Raw genomic sequence first — 16,221 nt, 5'->3', positions numbered from 1 at the left:
AATGTCATAATGTGTTGTTGATATAACAAGATATAACAGTAGACAGTGTGCTGTTGCCTGGCTCTGATGTCAGCGAAGGCCCAGGATGAGAGAGTTGCCAGAGGGCCCTGACCCTCCGACAGTCCAATGGAGTGCATAGATCTGAGGTTAAGTCATCTGACCTGGCTGGCTGGTCAGTCGCCTGCTTTTCCCCATAATTACTGCTCACACAACCCAACTTTTTCCCTTTCCTGCTCTTAAATCAACACGGCTCCATCCCTCAGGGCCACCATAACCTCTCCCTCAGAATCCAACTGTCAGATTCAGGTTGATTTATCAAATGCATGTAAACATATTTTGTCACTGGTTATGGACATTTTCAAAACACTCTAGAAAACATCAAACTCTTCCTTTTCGTAGTCTTGATCTACAACATCCACTTCATGTTTAAAACATCAAATACCTCATACTGGAGCACAGAAATATTTATAAAGAGCGCAGAAAACATCAAAGATTAGCTGTCTGTGTCCTGTCACGGTGCTCTTCAAAATAGATCCATTACGCAGATTTGTTTTGTTTTTGGCATTTTGCTTATATTCAATAGAGGGGAGGCAGGAACAAGATAGCCGGTTAAAACATGACAGCTCAAAAGTCAGATTTGAACTTTTGATTTAATGAGTGTATGCGTACAAGCTGGACAACACTGTCAACCGTCAGTGCACCGAACTTAAGCATTCAAACCAGAGCAGTCCAAGTCCAAACAGCTTGTTCTCTCTCACTGGTTTGTTCCGACATCAGACATGCATATGTAACTACTGCTGCCTGCCTGAGCTTAAGTGGATGCAAAGCGACCTGGGTAGAGAGGAACAACGAAAAGAGCAAGGAGGAAATCCACAGACTGGGAGAAAATGAGAGTACACAGCGGAGGAAGAGAGAAAGACGAACAGAGAGAAAGAAAGCAAAGGAGAAAGAAAGAGCGTGGACGAGAGAAACGGCGGAATGGCTCTTGTCAGCGGAGGCCCACCACGGTGAAACACTAACTGTAGCGACAGGCTGATGAGTCAGTGTCTGTTTAAATGGCAGCTTGTCAGGCCTCCAGCTCTGAGGTGGGCTGCCGACCTGTCAGGGCCCTCGCCACATTAACCAGCTGACCCTATCATCCTTAACATTGCTCCGCCACCGAGCCGCCTGTCACTAACTCTGCCATTTGGCTTTCCAGAGATCTGCCAGAGAGGGCAGGCACAGCCACCTCTTAGTGTTGTTTATTGATTTCTGACCCGCCGCTTAATAGTTTTCCCAGTCCCCTTGAATGGCTTTTGTAAGCAATAGGGTTTGTACATCTCGCAGATCAATACCTTTTATATTTACAATAAAATTGAAACGGCTTCTTGGTGGGTCTCGCAGCACCTCAGCATTTGTCATCCTTCTGCAAGGGAAAACTATGTCATTATCTGAATTAAAACATTTATTTCTGATTAAGAGAGTGTCCTATCTCATTAATTTTCCCCTTTCCAATACAAGGGGAATGGAATCCTATTGATTTTTGTACTTTTTACACGTCTCCACTACTGGGAAGATAATTGAGAAGTTAGCCAGAATAAATGAAGTTTCTAGTCTTGCAGGGCAGCCAATACCTTGGAAATGTGAGGTGTTTTTGTGGGAGCAGGCCTTTAATTTTGTGCCAGCACAAGACAGGGGGACTGAACAAATTGGATTAAGGGGATGGGGGGGCCTGGGGGTTTGAGGAGGCGGTGGGTGGGTGGCCGGCCAGGGGTATACCAACACTGTGTGTGTATGTGTGGAAGGGAAAAATTCAGCATTTCAGCACTAATAAAACTACCCCCCCTCCAATTTTTACACCATAAAGACACCTCAGGAAGTGCATGTTAAAGCATCTTAAGGCCAGTAATGATAAGTTGCCTCCCCCTGCTTATTGTTGAGGAAGAGCTGAAAGACAGTAATCAATGTTTGAACTAGACCTTTTAACGCAGCCGGGCTCATTGATTAAGCATTATCAAATTAATGAGATTGAATTAAGTTGTGGCTGTTTTTTTGTGTGGTGCTGCAGGAGACCTTGTAGTCAGAAAAGAATGTATTTTTGCAAACATAAAGCTGTTTTCTGATCTTACAAAATATTTGCCGTATTGATTATCTGGAAATAATTAAATCAATTAACTAGTTGATTAATTTAGTCGTTAGTGAATTAAGAATTGACAAATCTAAGGAATTCTTTTTAAAAGTACTTCAACCTGCATAATAATAACAGAAAATATTTATTATGAATGCATTTTCATATTGAGGGAGGTGACAGGTCTGGATGTCCTCATAAGGAGGTTCTGTGTTTATGATGTCATATTTCTGTTTTGCTCCTTGTGACAAGGAGAAAGCGAGAAAAGTCACATCGTAGAAATGTGGTTAAATGTTGCGGCATGGCCAGTGTGCAGATTTTGAGAAGACAGGGCCGTGTGGTCAGCTCCAGTTTGCACAAGCCCAGCGCAGCTGATATGGGGGTCGTGAGAGGGGTGACTGAACACAGCAATTGGACCTCACAAACAGTGAAAGAGGCCAGCGCCGGCCTACCTCTGATGCTGCCCGATCTTGCTTCGGGGACTGAGAGAAAATGTTGTCGGACTCGAAGAGGGCATCGTCCATCATGGCCCCAGTCCGCCTGTCAGCCGGCTGATTGTGGGAGAAAAGAGAGAGTGAAAAGAGAGAGAAGAGAGAGAGAAGCCCAGGAGTCTACCAGGAAGGCAATTGTAAGAGAAACAGGAGAAGAGAAGGAAACAAAGAGAGAGAAAGAGAGGAAGACAAGGTGAATATAGCCTCTGCACCCATCCACTGACTCACTGCCTGGCTTTCGGCCACAGGGCCCCCGAATGGAAACACTCCTCTCCTCCATCCCACCATTCTTCAACCACATCTCTCCACTCCCTCTTCCCATCAAGAACCCATCTCCACCTCCACCACCCCCACCTCTTTACTCTTTATCACTACATCCCTCCATTCTTTGGTCCTCTGAAGCCTGATCTCTCTCACTCCGTCCAATGATCCCTCCGTCCTTCCATCCCTCCTTCATGGACAGCTGAATGTGAGGCTGATAGGCCGTGGAGTGAGTGGGGCAGCTGCCAGCGCCCTGCAGCAGAACCATCTCTGACAGGCCACTAATTCAACCGACAGAAGAGAAACCTCAACCAAACACTCAGATTATAGGTCCAAAGAGAGGGGAAGAAAAGTTTAGAAAATGGGAAAATGAACTAAGAGAAACGCAGGCGGTGGTTTGAGGTCTGGGGGAAAACATTCTCTTGCTTTGAAGGGAAAACAAGGAAGACGTGAAGATCCGAGAAGAGGGTTTTTAAAAGGGAGACTGCAAGAGACCGGAGCAAAAGATGGAGAGTGAAATTATATTTTGGAAGTCTGGCAGGAATGTCTGAAAATTCAGTTAAATCCAAAATCCCATCAAACTCAATGCAGGAACTGCATCAAATACTTCTGTGTAGCTAAACAAGCATTTTAAGAGGGACTGAAGGTGGTAATTAATGAGTTGCAAAGTGGGCTATAATAAATGTTGTAGGCTCCCAAAAGTGTGCATCTGAATCTGGAAAATCATCATCATTGCTCCTCATAAAATAACTTTAACAGATAATCCTGTCAATACGGAAGACAAAAGATTTCAAAATGTTATTCTACACTGTGTCATCCCATATGCAACATGTGAAACACTGTGTGAGAGAAGCTGGAATAAGAGTAAAAAAATAAGACAAAAATACAATAAAGCCCCTCTGCAACAGGCCAGGCATTAAAAACCACTGCACCACCTCTTTCCATTTGTTTATCTGTATAAACTTACTCATGGCCAGCCAGGAGCAGTGTTCAATGAACAGCTTAATTTGTGGATGCATTTCTATGCCTAGAGTAATCTAAGGAGGGATGCAGAAAGGTTGGATACATTCATCACAAACACAAGCTTAACATAAGTGAAAAATTACAGGATTCCCAATGACCTTCCAACCAATCAGCCCTGGTAATTACACTCATTCATTACGACGGAGGGGAGAGATGGAAGAATACAGAGATGACCCTTCAGGACAACAAAAATGTTTATAGATGGGAACAAAGAGGAAAATGCTAATGGCTCAGCTACCTGGCTGGATGGCCCTGAGACAATGCAGAATAATAATTTCCCATCATAGGCCAACTATAACCTCTGCAGCAGCACTATCTTTGCTGTAGGATGGGATCTCGTTGTTATATACCGAAAGTGTTATGTGCCACATTAGCAGTAAATTTCTAAAAACATATATTTTGTGGGAAATAGTAATAGCATAACTTTACCATCACCAATGGCTGCAGCTCATGATTATTTTCATTAATCATTTTCTGTATGACGTGTCAGAAAATGGTTCCCATTACAAATTCTTCAGGCTGGTGGTCTCAAAGTGCTTGTTTTGTCTGATCAAGACTCCAAATCATCAAAAGACTTTATTCCAATCTGATGTGAAAAATGATTGGTCAAAATAATTCCAATTAACTTTCTATTGATCAGCTCATCATTTAATCAACTAATTGCTTCAGCTCCGGTGAAACAGAATCAATAATTTTGCAGTATCTGGTTCTGCGTTATTGGTGTTAGTCTGAAGATTAAACGTGGGGTCAGGTGGGGTTAGTGCTGGGATTAGTATGCAGCAAAGGCAAAGTGACACTTCATTCAGTATCTGCGTGTCATTAGCTGAGTGTCTATGATCACGTGTCAGCTCCAGCGCTTCGTGTCATACGTAATTTCACGTAAACTCTTCACGTATGCGCCACTTCTTTCCTTGTAGTTTGCTCGGCTAATAGTAAAGCACCCGCAGCACGCTTATTTCCCATGCACTAACAACACGGAGCTTCCTCGCTGACTTGAAATCGAATCGCTATCACGCATAAATAACACGATGCTCCGGCACTGAACTTTTCAATTCATTCAATTTCCCAGGCGACGGTATCCGACTGCTTTTCTCTGATTATGCAGATGATATTACTTTTTTTCTTTGTCGATATGTGTTTAGGTGTCATTTGCAGTGGATGATGTTCTCATTGCTCAGTTTACCGCGCCCATAATAAGATCACCTGTGGTATGAATACATTTTCCCACTCTGCGCGTGTATTTGGATTTGCAGGGTAAATGAGTTTCTCTCAGCCTCGGAGAGAGCGAGAGAGACAGAAAGCGAGAGAGAGGCGGAGAGAGAACATATCAGGCACGTTCTTAGATTCACTTTAGAGCTTGACACCTCGGCGCTCGGTCAGTAAATGGCTTTTCTACAGCAGGAGGTGGGAAAGGGGGTTTGTGTGTGTGTGCTTGCATCAACATCTGCGGGTATCTCTGTGTGAGTGTCTATGCAGCTGCAAGACCGAACGCGTGTTTTCTCATGTTCGTGCGTGTCTTTTGCAAGTGGGCTTGTGTCAATGTGTGTGCGCTGTGGAGAAGTCGAATTTTACAGCCACATCTACATCCATACGCCCGCTTTGTATTCCACCCTGCTACCCAAGCACAGGCCTCAGCTGTCATTATTCCCTGTCCATCCACAGAGAAGTTATAGTTGGCAAAAAACCCATCAGGTGGGCAGGACAACGGATAATTGAGGTGATGATCGGAGCTGTTCAAAGACAATTGATAGTGATGGAGACAGGGGGAGCGGGGAGCTCAGCCGGCTGACCGAGCTCTCCCGGGGCTCAAGGAGCGCCAGACCAGAATGTGGAATAACACATAGCGTAGATACTGCTGCTCTTTTGGCAAAAAAAAAAAAAAAAAAGTAAGTTCAGTTTCTCTTTTTTTTTTGGTCTGAAAATTAATCAAAAATATTCAGCCGAATAAACGACTGTTTTCTGCTTTATTCGCAGAAAAAAAAAAGTTATAGATTTTTTTCCTTGGCAACAGCAGCACAATACATGCTGGCCCCGAGACCACCCTGGGCTTTATTAATAGCCCAAATCCCCTCCACCGAGCCTGCCTCAATCACAGAGGAACATATTGAACTAGCAGAGAAAGCCATGACCTGAACATCATATTTCCACCAGCCCCAATCCGAGTGACAAGTTGCCAAACTTCAAAATCTCCCAGAAAACCCAGTTAAGGCAAAGCAAGTTGTAAAGGCGTTTTTCATAAGCCGAGGGACAAGGGGGAACAAATGGAGGTTATTACTTTCCTCCATTCCAAATAGCCCCCTACTGTCTGGCTGAAATAGGACTGGCAAAAAAAATGTCTGTATATCTCACATCTATGCCTGACATCATACCTCTGTATTTTTCTATTACCCACTGGCACTTTTTTGCCTTCTTTCCCTCCATTCTTCTTCGCCCACACGCAAATGTTATCACCTCAATGTCATCAATTGTGTACATATAAAATCAGCCCATAATGTTGCCTGATTGAGTAGTTTCAGGAGCATGTATCTACAAAGTCCTTGGTCGTCTTTCCCGGAAACTTTGGATTTTACCAGCAAACCCATTTCTGTAGCGTGCCGGCTTGACCTGACTTGCATGCAGGTGTTGTGTTTCGAGGAATCGATGGGTGGTTCGAGTCCAAGTGCGCAATATCAATAACTCCATCACACATGAAGTGACACCTCACACACAAAAAAAGTCACAGACACACTTGAACACTGTATCAATAACTCTCTCATTCGTACGATGACGCACACACGCTGTCACACACACGCTGTCACACAGCGACACAGTATCGATAACTCAATATTTCAGGTGTCAGTCTTGTGTGGTGTGCCATGCCCTCTGAGTGGTGGAGGGGGGAGCTGGTTGGCAGCAGAGGACAGGGAGGGACACTCCCTGACAAGGCCATCACACCTTTCAATACCTCCACTCCGCCTGTCATTAGCTTGTACGTGTGTGTGTGGGTGTGTGTGTGTGTGTGTGTGTGCGTGAACTCCTGGCTTCAGCTGGCACCGTCAGCAACTATCACTGGGCCTAATTTCCACCACACTCACACACCTCGTCGTCTCAACATTCTGCAGACTCCACCTTAAAGCCGACTGATCTGGGAGGGCGACCCTCTCTGACTCCCCCTGGTGACTCCCCCTACCTCCCTCCCCACTGCACAATCCTCCACCAGCTCCTGAGTATTGACCCAAGCTGTCACCCTGGCCGGCACCCCTGACCCCCCTCGGCGGCAGGGGATCCATGGCGAGGCCGAAGGTTCAAATGATTTTCCTCCACCTCCCGTCGTCCTGTTTTCCCAGTGAGCTGATTGCTAATGACAACATTAGAAAAGGGCATAATGGAGATTCCACAAACAATTTGCCCCTTGGATTTGCAAACCTAAATATCTGCAGAAGTTACGAAAGGGTGATGGATGATTGTTTCGTTTGTTTGCTCATACTGTAATATAAGACAATATTGAGTGCTTCAAGACCGCGGACCTCTGTGGGCCTTAAGCTTGGAGCACTTTGTTCATGAAGAGATTCATATTTTAAGAGTAATGAAATGACTACATGCTCATTTGTGTTAAAGAACTGTGCTGATGGAGCGTCCTGGTGGCACAGAGGTTATCACAGCATGTCTGGTCAGAGTCAAAACAGGGACTTTTGTTGCACTTTATCCTGCGTCTCTCGATGATTCTTTTTTGTTTGGAGGAATTGCCCAAAAGTACTTAAAATAATAACTGTGCTGATGTTAAACTGCTGCACTGAGAGACTGTAGCACCGAAAGGGTCAAAAAGATATACTCAAAGTGTAAAACATTTGCCTTGAAACTTCATTTTTACAAAGGGAAAATGCAGAGGTTGAAAGAAGAGCCTGTCTGATGATAATAAAACAGTCCCCGCAGTGTTTTATCTTGCATCTTGCGGATTAATGCTAATGTAAGTTCCCTCTCAGCGCAACCAATAACATCCTGCCAAATATCCTAAAAGGATCCCCAGAGCAGCCCTGATGCTCCTCCATTACAGGCCTTATAATAGCTGCCTGAGATATATGTATTTATGTGGCAGGAAATAACATTAGAGTGAATTGCCATAACAACTTTATAAATCAGGCAGGCACAGAGATGGCAGGTACGGGAGAGAGAGAGAGAGAGAGAGGCAATGCCAAGGTGGCGGTAACACTGATGAGAGGTATCTGAGGTGGCATCCATCACCGCTGCTCTGCCATACATTGTCAAGAAAATGGGTTAAACCGTAGTTTGCCATATTGGGAGCAAACCCCCCCCCTCCAAAAAACAGTTTAAAAGCAGCCAGCAGCATCCATGTTGAGCCTCCTGGTCGTGCAGGTCGTCCTGCTTCCCTATCCATCCAGAAAAACAGGGGAGATCTACCCATTAATCAAAAGTTACAAACAGACTTCGCCGTGTCATAACTCTTGCAATGGGCTTTTCCGTTGATTGATTTCTATACACACATACTGTCTGATTACCATAATGTGTTCTTGTGGCGAAAATTCTGGCGGCAGGGGCGAGTGGGGGTGGGGGTTGAGGGGAGGGTGGTGCTGGTAAGGGGTTTGTGGGGGGGGGGGGGGGCTGTTGCGAAGCGAGCGGGAAGTAAATAACAAATGGCCCAGACCCCACCTCATCCGGAGTGATTTCAATCCAATGTTCCATCATAGCTAGTGGAGAGAGGCGAGTGTTTGGGGTTTGGGCTATCAATTACAGATATGTGTAGGCAGGCAGACACTATCATTTCGCTGATTGTCACCAGTCCACCGCAGTGACATCAGGAAGTGATTCATCAGTCTATTTCCTGTGACACCCTGGAGAAAGATGACATGCTAAGGCCTGTGGAATTATGGGACATCCTGAAAGAAGGGCTCTTTAACATGCTCGGGGGCCAAACACATTCTAATGCAGACATTTAACCTCTCTCCACCAGCGATTGCTCCTGGCTGACTTGGTCCATTCATTTATTTCAGCCAGCGTCTGGCTGTTGATGAAACTATCCGCACTATTTGCTCACCAATATGTCAAAAAGTGTATCTGTGGCATGGGAAACACTGAAAAGTTGCCTTTTACAAGTAGCACCAAACACATTGTCAAGTTTCACAAAAAAATGTGACTAACACCCTTGAGAAAAAAGGATGTTGTGATATTAATAATAAATCATTTAACCCATTTTATTAGGTTAAGTGATTTATTATATAGCACAATGATAGAAAGCAGATATGATTACAAGTCTTGTAGAATTTAAATAATGTTGCAATTACAACAAATTACAATAAAATGTGTAATTTGTGCAGTACAAGCATGTGTAAACACTAAAACAATGTTAAAGTTAACAGAAGCATACTGTAATGAATCTGTAATTATCTCTGTGTATTTGTTCCTCATTAAGTCATAGTAATTCCACTATGATAGCACTCAAAAGGGGAAATTTAAGGGGACGTGTTTGGGAACTATGTTTTTATTTTCTTGATATTCAAAATACTTAAGGTCTATATTTACCAAGCAGGGTGAATTTAATTACCTGCCTCCGACCGTCTGCTGTTTTATTATTATTATTTCAGTTCCTATATTACACTTGACCCACTCTTACATACAGTATGTACAGAAAGTCAATGACTTTCACTAATTATAGTCCACAGCTTGCAAAAAGGACACTATTTTCCAAACTGTTCTTCAAAGTTTTGGGGGGCTTTACATGAAAAAGCAGAATGCAGCTCATGATTGTTGTCGTTTTTGGTTCATCTGCAAATTATTTTCTCTGTTCATCTGTGATCTATAAAATGGCAAAAAATTGTGAAAATGTGCATCTCAATTTCCAACCAACAGTCAAAAATCCAAAGATTTAGTTCATTATGAAGACGAAGCTCTAAAAGAGAACAATACAAGAGAAGAACATTGCAGAGCATCGTCTGTAGAATACTGGCACATCTTTATGTGTATTGATTACATAAAATAAACAAAGAATGAAGATAATACTGCTTGTTGTCTAGCATCAAATCAGATTTATTGGCACACACACAGTACTATGTACAGTGAAATCCAGTCTTAAGTCGGAGGAGCAGGAGAATTAACCTAACATACATGTTTGATGGTGGAGGAAGACAGAGTCTGGAGTTAGTTGACTTTTGGATTCTTGGCCAATTTTGGATTCATTCATTAGCTACAGCACCCTGGACGAATCCCTCTGAATTTGAGGTTCTGAATGGCCTCGTCTCCATAGCAAAGGCAGCAGAGGCTCATGGGTATTGCAGTATTTAGAGCCATCCTCCACGCCAAAACGATGAACAAAACACAGTAACATAAATTTATGTGATGTGACCCACAGTCAGATTGCATGACAGTAATCTGACTGTGGTGTCCCATTGCAGTTGCATGGACACAAAGGCAACAGAGGTAAACGTCCTGTGCCTTGTCTTACTCGCAGGTCATCCTTCCCCGGAGATTCATACCAAGCTGGCAGTAAGCGCAGATGATACCAGCAGGCCAAACTTTATTCCTCCCCGTTGCAATTGCGTCTGTGAGCAGTGACTCTATCAATCTGCTGGCGGTTGGGAAGATTGCCTAATCCGGTAGCCAAGGGACTCTTATCATCAGTCTGCCTCTTCGCTGCATGTGTGTGTGCGTGTGCGTGCATGAGTGTGTGTGTGTGTGTGTGTGTGTGTGTGTGTGTGTGACCAGCCAGAGCCTTATAGGTGGGATCTGTATGTACTGCTCCTCTGCTTAACATTGTCACCCTCATTTGTAAACACAGTCATCCATCAGCCGCCGACCCCCCACTTATCCAAACAGATGAAGAAGGTGTATGTTCTTATAATTTGCTCTCATCTCAGAGAGAGACAGAATAATAATAATCTCCCCCTGATGTACAGCGGCCCCCTCCTCCTTTTTTTTCCTCCACTTTCATTCTCTCCTCTTTCTCTCTTTCTCGCTGGTGGATAGTGTATTAATGAAGCGGCCTAATTTGACACCCCACCGCAGTGTAATGGATTAAAACGCAACACTGCCATCCGTCTGCCAGCCACAAATAAAGCAAGCCGTATAAATATTGTAATTCATACCTGTGATAAGAATCATGGTGCCACCTCTCGCCTGTGTGATAATAATCTTAACCTGCTGATGCAGATTGTAAAAATCTGACTGTGTGCCTGTATGTATGTGGGTGTTTTTGAATTCATGCTTGTGCTGCAAATAATGTCTCTAAGAGGATGAACTTGCACCATTTATGTAAAACTGTGCAAATATTCTTGTTTTCTACTCTTCCGGCCCATGAGGCCCTTATTTACACATGCAGTATGTATGCTTGCCATTATTTTGATAGATTTATGACTTACCTAATATTCCTTATGATTTTCATCATGAGTGTAGAGTTGCAAAGTGGGAGGCGCTGCTGGTTCTAGAGGTGTTTTTCCCCATTCTGTATTCACATTTCCGTTTTTTCCCTTAACTGATATCCTCAGTGTCACTTTATGTAGAAAAAAATGTAATGTAACACTCATATAAACAATAGAACAATAGAAACAATGTAACGATCATAATAGTCTATGTTAACAACCACCAGTTTAAATTGTTTCAGCTTGACAAATAACACTTTGTGGTCCAAAATACTACAGTACCCATGAGCCTCACCTGCCTTTGCTGTGGAGACAAAGTCAATCAGAGGCCTGAATGAGGGTGATAGCGATATCAGAAGCCTTTGTGGTTGTTTCTGCGAACAAAACACAGTGCCTTAGTTGCTGAATTAATCGAATATTGGTAGAGAAGCCAAAAGTAGTTTATTTAAGCAGATTGTGTTGTACGTAGTGAACTTCTCACCCAAATTGTTATATGTCCAAAGAATCGCACCTTCTAATCTTATCAAAGAACCAAAAGTTTATTCATCTTTCCCACTGACGATTCAACCAGGGGATCATCAAGCCGTCGAAATGCTCCAACTGTCTATCAAGTTAATTTTTGTCACAGGAAAACTGAATGGGACTTTGACTTCTGGAACCAATCGGCCCAAAATAACTTCTATCCTCACAATGACCACCACCTCCTCCCTCCCTGCTTCCATTACAACCACACCCCATCATTCTTTTCTGTAATCACCATCATCATCATGTTCATCATCATCACTGTCCAGCCTTCCTCTTTAGCAGCAGGTGTCTTGACTTCAGCAACTCTTCTTTGTAAGCCGCTCAGACTGTCAGCACTTTAGTCACGCTCTCGCAAGGAGCTTTAGTGCTCGCTCCTGATCAGAGCCAGGCCATTGTGCTCCCAGCTTTGCCTGATGCCAAACACGGTTGACACGGCGCGATAGTCATCTGTAACAACTTCATGAATGGACATGTGACACGTGGTGAGCTGCATGGGAAAAGATCTGCATGGCAGTTATGAGTGGAGATGTTGCTGCCATCTGTTCAGGCTTCCAGAGACCCTCAGAGATTTAGACTGTTATATCTTTACAGCAAATAGTTCTGAATGTCGAGTATACTTGCAGCAGCTGCTCAAAACAATTAATTGTCAAGAAGAAGTACAACAATGGCAACAACATTTTCAACATCATATTGTAAATTTTAATTTTTTTTTAACATTTAGAATAGGCAATATGGCTGCAGGTGACTGTCTGCTGAGGACAGTATCATTAATTATTGTTAGCTGGCATCAGTTACTGCCCAGTTTCTGTTGTTACAGCGTACTTTGCTTGAAAAGCTTGATGATTTATTCAAAAGGTCATAATGCATCTTTTCTTATCGGTACTCATCAGTAATTATCAGTAATGAAATAGAACTTGTTGAACTGAATTCTTATTATTTTCTAATCTTATGCACTTTATCCACAAAATCAGCCTAATCCCCTCAACAGCATCATGGTTGCCTATTGTATTCAGAAGTGGACCTCTTGGATAAGCACTCTTACAAAGAGGGCCTACCCTGACCGATGCTTTCTGAATAGCAAACATCCCAGTGCCTCCATTTGCAATGTAGATGTGCGTGTGTGTTCTCGCTCTCTATTGAATTGTTTTCTTAATCGTTTCCTTTGTGCCAAGAAGTAAAGAAAACAGATTGTGTCTGAAGAGCATTGGAAGTGCCAATGACCCCTGGTCACGACAGCAACATAAGGACTGCCAGAACAGCAGATAAAGAGCCAGATGGGTCAACTACTCTGTCCTGCCATGATTGCTAGCACCAACATTTTCTTAAAGAGAGACAAATTCGGAATTCTGTGTAGCTGCCTGCATTTTAAAGAGTTGGAGCTTTTACAAAGATAAAAAAAAAAAAAAAAATCACAGTTTTTTGTTCTGTAAACTCACATTTAGCTGGATTTGAAATGGTTTAAACTCCACCACTCCATCACTGTCACACATTTGTCCTGTCACTCTCCACTGAATGCCCTCTACTGAAGTACAAATACATTAATGAGTCTTGTATTAAGTCATATCTCATTCTCTAAGGCTACATTTTACATTGGTGTTTTAGAATGAAAATGATCTCCATCCAGAGTAACACATGAAAAAAAAAACACCATTCACATAGACACGCGTGTGCTGGTATTTGGTGTTTGCCTCCGGCTCATGTAGGCGGTGGTAGTGTGATGAAATGCAGAATTTAACTGCAAAACAGCTACTAGCATAGACAACAAGCAATGCCAATAATTTGTTATGTTGAATTAACTGCTGGTAGTTAAAGCTCACAGATATCTACAGGCTGTTGTTGGATTACTTCTGGAAAAGGGTCACATGACAGGAGTGTGATAAATCAGGCAAGGATGTGTCGTGACTGGTAAGACCCAGAACCTAAAACACAACCCCGGGGTTTTCAAACTAAAACGGGGTCAGCAGCTTTTCCAAAACTCTCTGTTTTAGGGATACTGCAATGCCGCGTGCAGATGTCAGGTGTAAAAGTGGCAAAAGTTATATGTTTTGAAACAAAAGCGTATTAATGCTGATGTAGCCTCGTTCTGATATCGAGCATCACATCCTGTGAACAAGCACTGTCATTGAAATAGGAACCAATGCTTAACTCAGTACTTCTCTTATCTTGGAGAAAAAAGGCACATTCTCTACTTATAAATGTACCAAGCACTGTAGCAATGATGAAAAAGGCCAAAACATTGCATGATTGGAAAGAAACCTAATTGCCTTTCAAACCTCTGCGGCACGTTCTATTTATTAATCTGAAAGTGGCTCCAAATCTTGGGGATAATGAAAATCTCTTTTATAAATATGTATGCAGTGAAGTCACAACATAATAGGGGCCTGGTGAAAAACAGGAGGCAGCAAGGCAGCTGAAGGATGAGGCGCAGGCCCTGCAGAAAAGAATGTTCCCCTAGCAGAAATTGGTTTAATTAATAGGACATTTTACATAATGATTACAGTGTAATTGCACCGACTAGCAGAGTGTCATTAAATATATCCTTGCTCCTTTACAACACCCTCTAGCTAAAAATAATGAGTTACATTGGAAATCACTATGCAACAGGTTCATAAATAACATTTAAGCCCATACAAGGCAAGTACTTATAAATAATAAATATTTGCCTTTTGTAATTGAAGAAAAAATGACTGCCTCTTTTTTCCGCCACTGCACGCTGCTTTGTCCTGTTGTAGCCGTGGAAAGGAGATTTTTCCCATTTTTCCCCCTCTTGTAAGTGCTGAATAATTTATTTGCCGGCTAATAGTCAACACTGTCAACACCCGGTGGTTAAAATATACCTGTGTCCAGATAAATGCAGCAGCAGGCTACAAAGCGATTATTCCCTGCTTCCAGATATTTTGTTGGATGCAGTCCCTGTATACACTGCAGTAAATCACCAACTTCCAATTACCTTCCTCCATAAAACAAGGCTCGTATTCAAATCAGGCCCCGAAAGAGAGGGACAGAGACGGGGACAACTGAAGCCATGCCCTGGGGCGCTGACTGAATGTGTGCATGCATAAGTGTGTGTGTGTGTGTGTGTGTGTGTGTGTGTGTGTGTGTGTGTGTGTGTGTGTGTGTGTGTAGAGGGGGGTGGGGGGGGGGTAGAATTTGTTTCTTCATATAATGCTTATTCCATTTTACTGCAAAGTGGCACTGCTCCACCATCCCAGCAATAGTGCTTTCATGCTGTCTGGGTTTTCATTGGCTTAAAAAGTTGGCTACTGAAATATTTTCATTAGTCTTTCTTCAACTGAGGAGCCAAAAGTTTCTCTTGAATATCGTCCAAAACAGGATGAAGGAGTTCGATATGCCGTGATCAAGTGCCATGATTGCAGAATTACCAAAGCGGTTGTAATTGTTCTCAGGGGATTGTTGTGCTGTAAGTGGATCTATCAATCATTTTTATGTATTGGAGCTTGGAGGCGGATATTGCAGCCCCCGTTTAAGTCCTTGCTACTGTTGGATGATTATCTCTCATCTTCAGAAAGTCAAGCTTTCAGGAATTAAGAAAAATGAAAAATTGCTTTGAAATATTTTGAAATTTCACTTGTTTATATGAGCCGCAAGCTAACACAGCATGCTCAGTACAAGCATTTTAAAGATTTATTTGATTAAAGAAAACATTTTTGAGGATTTTTACAATTCAGACAGCAAATAGTAACATTATAATATGCCATATATACAGTATATATGAATGATATTATGTTTATGTTTTGTTAGTTTCAAGGGTTGACTTCATTAAATTTAGAGTAAGTAGTGGAGAAGAAACTTAAGCCTTTACTTAAGCAGAACTAACAATAATACAGAGTTAATATAGTCATCTGCAAGTAAAAGTCCTGCATTAAATATGTAAGTATTATTAACAAAATGTACTTCAAAAGTATGGTATCAAAAGTAAAATAAATAAATAAATAAAAATCCCCCGGTGATGGATATTATTAGGTTATTAATGCTGATGCATTAATGTGTACCATTTTACTGTGTAGTTGGTGCAGGTTTAGCAAATTGAACTATTTCATTGAATGCTGGGTCGTTTACACTAAAAAATCTGTTCACTCATACATTTTTGATTTGTAAAAAGAGAGTAAAAAGACTAAAAAGTAAAATATTTTGCTCTTGAATACAATGGGAATACTTGAGTTTAAGTAAATTAAGTTTGTACTTAAGTACTGTACTTGATTAGACGTACTTTGGTACATTACAGCACTGCCCTCCAGGCATTAATGTAAGGCAGGAGTACAGCAGTACCAATTTGCATCTGTGTGCTATATGTGTGTAAAATCCATGGTGCTCCCTTTCACACTCCTCAAACCTTCAACAGCCTCCTTCATGTCCTCTCATCACGCATCCCTCTTGTCGTTTTGGCTCCTCTCCTCCATATCCCACTATCCTTCTTGTCCCCATTGAACTAGCACAGAGGCTC

This window comes from Chaetodon auriga, chromosome 3 (assembly GCF_051107435.1).
Source record: "Chaetodon auriga isolate fChaAug3 chromosome 3, fChaAug3.hap1, whole genome shotgun sequence".
Classification (NCBI taxonomy): domain Eukaryota; kingdom Metazoa; phylum Chordata; class Actinopteri; order Chaetodontiformes; family Chaetodontidae; genus Chaetodon; species Chaetodon auriga.
The sequence above is the reverse complement of the archived record's forward strand: the minus strand, read 5'-3'. Positions refer to the sequence as shown.